General features: G+C 36.9%; 1 non-coding gene across 1 annotated transcript; it reads right to left on the bottom strand.

Moving 5' to 3' along the window:
- Window positions 1–1,599: 1,599 nt before the first annotated feature.
- On the bottom strand, window positions 1,600–1,706 carry LOC133766089 (U6 spliceosomal RNA). Its single transcript, XR_009866646.1, has one exon. It is a non-coding gene; the product is annotated as a U6 spliceosomal RNA (small nuclear RNA).
- Window positions 1,707–7,531: the final 5,825 nt, after the last annotated feature.

The raw sequence follows: 7,531 nt of genomic DNA, 5'->3' as shown, positions 1-7,531 counted from the left end.
ATCATAATAGAATTAGTTTCCTACCTCGAAGAGAACAGAGAAATGAAAGAACAAGTTGGGCTTAGAATAGAGAAATGAGGGTTACCAGTCCCAGATCGCTTACTGACAATAGCAATATCACATGAAAACTTAGCTACAGTTTCAACCATTAGATAACAACTTAAGAAAACATTTACCAGAAGGTCCAATGCCTTCTATAAATTTTAAGAATACATATATTTGGAAATATCTCTTAAATATCTAACACGGTGTAGCTTGTTTAACCAGCACATTTAAGCACACACATATAAAATGTTTTTAGTTTCTTTCTACCAACAAGTTAAAACATGTGATATAGAGATTTAGGTCACATGAATTAAAATGTAATTTTGAATAATTTTAGCTATTTAAATTTATGGGCAATCTTACCCATAAGCCAATTAAAATAAAACTCTTAATAAATTTTCCCATGTAGACATACAATATGTATACACATATAACATAATAGACCAATATAGCAGTTTTAATAGCTTTTAAAATCTTTAACTCTTTTTTGTGAATTACCGATTGATTTACTTTTTGTTTTTAGTAACCTCAGTTAACCATACTTTCTCTCAGGTGGTACCTTTAATACATTATTGGCTTCATCAGTCTACAGAGCAATCCCAAAATACTGAATACAATAGAAGTGGCTGGAAAAGTCCATCAGAACCTATAGGAGGACAGCTAAACACAGAACCAAAGATTTAGTTTTATGAGCAACGAATCTGATGTATAAAACTGTGGATGACAAAAGACTAAGTTGCCATATTTAAAATTATCAACTCATTATAAACTCAACAAGAGGCATTTGCTTACTGCACACAGTATTTTTGAAAGCACCTGTAGGATTTTACAAAGCATTTAACCCTTTAGGCCTCTGGGGCTTTCTCATTAAGATCACTATCATGTCTAGTAACACAGATCATTAGACCTTTTAATTCTCAGACATTTGTATTAATAGCATTTTATATTATAGAAACTTAAAATTTAGCACCACTTCACATCTTGACAGTACTTTTTTTTTTTTTTTTACAGGCAGAGTGGACAGTGAGAGAGAGAGAGAAAGGTCTTCCTTTTTGCCGTTGGTTCACCCTCCAATGGCCACCGCGGCCGGTGCATCTCGCTGATCTGAAGCCAGGAGCCAGGTGCTTCTCCTGGTCTCCCATGCGGGTGCAAGGCCCAAGGACTTGGGCCATCCTCCACTGCCTTCCCGGGCCATAGCAGTGAGCTGGCCTGGAAGAGGGGCAACCGGGATAGAATCCGGCGCCCCAACCGGGACTAGAACCCAGTGTGCCGGTGCCGCGGGTGGAGGATTAGCCTGTTAAGCCACGACGCTGGCCAAACAGTACTTCTAATATAGTCCAAATAGCCTGATTAGTTGGTGTCTCTACAAGATGAGAGACATAGGTCCTTCGATTTTTTCAGTTGGGCCCGAACTGGAAAAACCGAAGTCCACAATTTACTGGAAATTTCAGAGTCCAAATTTTTTGAAACTTTGAGTTTTGATTTTTTGAATGCCTGTCAAGAATGCCAAGAAGGCTCAAAATCCAAAATATCTGGTTGAAATTAGATTCTTTAAAAAATATGGAACGCTTCACGAATTTGCGTGTCATCCTTGCGCAGGGGCCATGCTAATCTTCTCTGTATCGTTCCAATTTTAGTATATGTGCTGCCGAAGCGAGCACGCATTGTGTTTCTATTGTTCTACTGTGAATAATCTTGCATATATTTTCTGCTGTACAGCTAAAGAATTTCTTTAGAGTATTTGACTAGCTGTGAAATAACTTGATTATTAATGAAGCTAAAAATAACTTCCCATACATAGTCACAATTTGTATCTTCTTGTCTGAATTGCCTGTTCAAATTATTTCCCTATTTTTCAATTGAGTTACTTGTCTTTTTAAAATTAGAAGTTCATGATTGCATCATGATACATTTAAAACCAAATCTCTAAGCAATAGAAAGTAATATTCTTAGCTCCCTGCCTGCCAAAAATACGAATTATCTGATAAAACCTTTAATTTCCAACATCATTTTAGTGGCAATATGATAAAACCAGTCTCTTTAATGAGAGCAGACAAGGATGCCCTCCATAGTGGCGCTTCTATTATTTCCCCCCCAGAAAATTTTCATTTAAGGTATACAAACTTCATGCATTTCATAAATACAATTTAGGACAATAATGATTCTTCCCATCCTACCCTCCCTCCCACCTGCACTCTCACCCTTCTTCCTCCTCTCTCTCTTACTCTTATTCGTATTTTTTACTAGGATCTATTTTCAATTAACTTTATACAAGTAAGATTAACCATACACTAAGTACAGAGTTCAACAAATAGTATGAAAAAAAACCTGTTCCTTAACAGTCGAGAAAAGGGCTACTTAAAATGATCACATCTCAAAGTGCCAATTTCACTTCTATAGATTACCTTTTAGGTAATCTATTACTTACCACAGATAAGGGAAAATATACGGTATTTGTCGTTTGGAGACCCCCATATTTCACTAAGTATAATGTTGCATCCATTTTCTTTTTATTTATTTATTTATGTATTTATGTATTTATTTATTTTTTAACTTTTATTTAGAGATATAAATTTCCAAAGTACAGCTTATGGATTACAATGGCTCCCCCCCCCACATAACTTCCCTCCCACCCGCAACCCTCCCCTTTCCCGCTCCCTCTCCTCTTCCATTCACATCAAGATTCATTTTCAATTCTCTTTATATACAGAAGATCAATTTAGTATATATTAAGTAAAGATTTCAACAGTTATGTTGCATCCATTTTCTAATGACAGAATTTAATTTTATTTACTGCTGTATAGTATTCAATAGTGTACATTCCCCATAATTTCTTTATTGAGTCTTCAGTTGATAGGCATCTGGGTTGATTCCATATCTTAGCTATTGTGAACTGAGCTGCAACAGACATGGGAGTACAGATAACTCTTTCATATGCTTATTTCATTTCCTTTGGGTAAATTCCCAGGAGTGGGATGCCTGGATCATATGATAGATGTATATTCAGATTTCTGAAGTATCTCCATTCTGTCTTCCACAGAATGTCCAGAACCACACAAAGGATTTGTGCCGTCCTCAGTGTGAGTGCAGATCCCACAGCAGCGACCCTCCCCAGGCAATCAGTGAGCCCAAAATGAGGTGCTGAGTGCCTCTTTTAGACATTATATAGGAAGTACCCTCAGATCAAGTAAGATAAAGCAAGGACATTATGTTAGAAGGAGCTGGAACTGGAGACAGAATATAGTAATTAGTCACAGATCATATGGTTGTCTACTTAAAAATGCCAAAATCACTTCCAGAAAAAAAAAAACGTAGAAATAGTAAGAGAAATTTTAGGTTGTATGGGTATATTTAAAATAAGAAATGAGTAAATATTTTTCTTTTTTACTTTCTTTTTTATTTAGTAAATATAAATTTCCAAAGTACAGTTTATGGATTACAATGGCTCCCCCCCCACATAATTTCCCTCCCACTCGCACCCCTCCCATCTCCTGCTCCCTCTCCCATTCCAATCACATCAAGATTCATTTTCAATTCTCTTTATATACAGAAGATCAATTTAGTATATATTAAGTAAAGATTTCATGAATTTGCACCCACACAGAAACATAAAGTGTAAAAATACTGTTTCATGTTGAAATCTTTACTTAATATATACTAAACTGATCTTCTGTATATAAAGAGAATTGAAAATGAATCTTGATGTGAATGGAAGAGGAGAGGGATTGGGAAAGGGGAGGGTTGCAGGTGGGAGGGGAGTTATGGGGGGGGGAAGCCATTGTAATCCATAAACTGTACTTTGGAAGTTTATATTCATTAAATAAAAGTTAAAAAAAAATACTGTTTCAGTACTAGTTATAGCATTACTTCACATTGGACAACACATTAAGGACAGAGATCCCACCTGAGAAGTAAGTACACAGTGACTCCTGTTGTTGATTTAACAATTTGACACTCTTGATTATGGCGTCAGTAATCTCCCTAGGCTCTAGTCATGAGTTGCCAAGGCTACGGAAGCCTTTTGAGTTCGCAGACTTCGATCTTATTCTGACAGGGTCATAGTCAAAGTGGAAGTTCTCTCCTCCCTTCAGAGAAAGCTACCTCCTTCTTTGATGGCCTGTTCTTTCCACTGAGATCTCACTCACAGAGATCTTTCATTTAGGTCTTCTTCTTCTTCTTTTTTTTTTTCCCAGAGTGTCTTGGCTTTCCATGCCTAAAATACTCTCATGGGCTCTTCAACCAGATCGGAATGCCTTAAGGGCTGATTCTGAGGCCAGAGTGCTATTTAGAACATCTGCCGTTCTATGAATCTGCTGTGTATCCCGCTTCCTATGATGGATCGTTCTCTCCCTTTTTTATTCTATCAGTTAGTATTCACAGACACTAGTCTTGTTTGTGTGATCCCTTTGACTCTTAGACCTATCAGTGTGATCAACTGTGAACTGAAATTGATCACTTGGACTAGTGAGATGGCATTGGTACATGCCACCTTGATGGGATTGTATTGGAATCCCCTGGCATGTTTCTAATAAATATTTTTCAACTATTGAGATGAAAATATACATTTTTTATCTTTAAGCTGTTATTGTGATGATTCACCTTTTTCATATTTTTATTTTGTTATAGTATTAAGTCACTTCTGTGTGTATCTGATGATCTCATGCTTGACTGAACTTCAACTGTGGACAATCTGGAAGCCTATGTTGACATTCCGTTCTTTCAGTGAGTATTATGTTTGCTGCTCAGTAGAGTCAGTGAGTACCACTGACCCTGGACCGGCTGCCTTCAAGGTCCAAGGTTGAAACCCGAACCTCTGAGCTGGTTGAAGTGGTTGTCTGCAGAAATTTAGTCTTCAGATTGCTGTGCTGATGTTGATTTTTGCCCTCAGACACATAATTTTTGCATCTTAGTTTACCTTTAACATCTTGGCCATAGTTCCAGCATTTTTCTTGGGGAGAAGGTAATGTTGCTAAGTAATTTTTTACTTCTTATGATCTCAGCAACACATTGAAAATCTGCTTCATGTAGGACTGAATTGTTTTAAGGGATTTTTAAGAACCACTGTATTGCATTTGAATGCATATATTTTTGCAACATTTGTTTTATTTATGTGAAAGACACATGAAGAGGGAGAGCGAAATAGAAAGTGCACATGCCCAGGAGAGAGAAGCAGACAGAGAGAGAGAGAGAGAGAGAAGTCTTCCAACCCCTGGTTCACTCCCCAAGTGGATGCAATGGCCAGGGCTAGACAAAATCAAGGCCAGTAGCCAGTGTCTCACACGTGATGGCACGGATGTAAGTACTTTGGCCATCTTCCACTGCTTTTTTAGGGGAATGTCAGGGAACTGGATCAAAAATGGAGCAGGCAGGACTAGAACCAGTGTTCTCATACAGGATACTGGCTTTGCAAGTGGCAATTTAGCATTTGCCACAACACTGGCCCCTGGACCTATGTTTATTGTTAAATTGTATTTATAGTTTCAAATTTTTTGTCTTGCAGAATATCAAAAACAATTATGTCACCAAGATTGCTACTGTCCCACTTAATACCCAATTATCCATTTCTCTTTTAATAACAGAAATCTAATTTCATTCAGGGGTGCAATGTGCCCAGCTACAAAGCTTCATATGCCAGTTTTTCTCACACTGGGCATGTGCATATGACTTGATATTGGCCAATAACATGAAGCTAGCACTCTTTGGTTGGGCTTTCAGGAAAACCTATATGCAAAAGTTGACATAATCATTAGACATTCTTCTGCTCTTTTCTCCTTCCTCAATTTTTCTGCTTAAAAATTTGCTTGAGGATGATTATCCTTGAGAGCGTGGCCAAACGAATCCCCAAAGACTTCAGTAGTACTGGTTTTGAGCCACCATACTTGTCCTGGATTTCTTGTGACATGACACAAAAATAAATTTCTTTGTTGAATCTATTATTATTTGAGTTTTCAGTTACATGCAACTGAATGCAGTTCTCTGCTGATTTATTTGGCATCTGATTTTGATGTAATTTTTAATTATTGTCTTAATTTCTTCCAGTAGCAGACTTTAGACAAAAATCATAGTGACAAATCACATTTATTTTATGTTTGGTAATTTAAAGCGTTTCGCTTTATTATGGCTAATTATGGAAGCAGCTGGAGAGTAGATGCATCCATGCTTATTATTTCATGAAATAGTTATTGAAGTTATAATTTGATCCCCTCAAAGAAAAATGAGATGAAACTTTATGTCGATAGTTCTTATCTGATTTTAGAAACTTATCATGATCAACACATTTTACACTTCCAGTGAGAAAATGATCTGATTCTATTTGTAGTAATGTTCTATTATTTTTCCCAAGTACAACCATTAGTGTACTTCAATTTTTGTCATATTGAGTCTGTTTTAAAGGCATTGGTGTTATCTCTGCCTTGTTCTTACATTAGTCCCCAAGTAGGAAAGTAACAGGACTGACTATCCCTTTTACCTATTTTCATTCATTTGCATTTATGTTAATTTTTTGACATCTGCTAATGATTGCCATCTAGATGTCTGTATTGGATAAAAATCACAATCTATACTTAAAATTAACTGTTAAATTGCTTTTCAGGTTTGGAAGATAGGGCAGTTTGACTTTGCTGTGTAATTTTTACTGTCAATATTTTAATCAATTTTTAAAAACTCATTTCCTATCTCAAACTCCATGCTCAGACAGTGTGTCAATAATGATCATTCCTTAAGAAATGGGAAGAAATAATAGGGAAGGAAACCAGAATAACGGAGTGGATGCTTTCAACACTTTGAGTCTTCCCTCAAACTACCCAATCTGAGTTCAATGTTGCATCTCAGTGCTCCCTGATTCCCTGTATTAGATGGAGAATGCCTTAATGAGTTATCTGGAAGATCTCTTAGAGACCAGTTAGGGAAAGGCTGTAGTCCAAGGAGTAGGGAGGCAGGGCTGAAAGATGAAAAAGGGCTGAACTAGCAGCAGGGGCTACAGGTCTTCTAAAGGCAGGAAGTAAAGGAAGAAGGACCTTGGATTTCATGTCTCTGCTGTGCCAGGCATTAAGCAGAGATTTTTCTTCTGTCATTTATTTAATCCTCTCAATAAGCCTGGGAAGAAGGGACTTAGTAGCGGTAGGGGAGTGATATCAAACATAATGAGATACTTGAGCCACTTCAGCGTCCTCTTGTTTGTGTTCCTATTTCACTGTAGAATATAGTGGTAAAATCTCTAAAATCAAACAAGCACAACGATGCTTAGTTGGACATTTACTTGGGAATTATCTTATGGTGCTTTTTGTTATTTTTTCCCACTCTGCTAAGGAACAAAAATGATGCAGGAAGTTCTTCTTACTGTCTTCCTCTATCTGGCAAAGATTTATTTCAAAGATTTATTTTATTTATTTGAAAAGTAGAGTGACTAGGTGAGTGGAAGAGACAGAAAGAGTCATTTATCTGCTGGTTCAGTTTCCAAAAATTCTGCAGCCAGCTCTGTCCAGGT

The sequence above is a fragment of the Lepus europaeus genome, chromosome 8 (assembly GCF_033115175.1).
Source record: "Lepus europaeus isolate LE1 chromosome 8, mLepTim1.pri, whole genome shotgun sequence".
NCBI lineage: Eukaryota > Metazoa > Chordata > Mammalia > Lagomorpha > Leporidae > Lepus > Lepus europaeus.
This window is presented reverse-complemented; position numbering and strand designations above follow the sequence as displayed.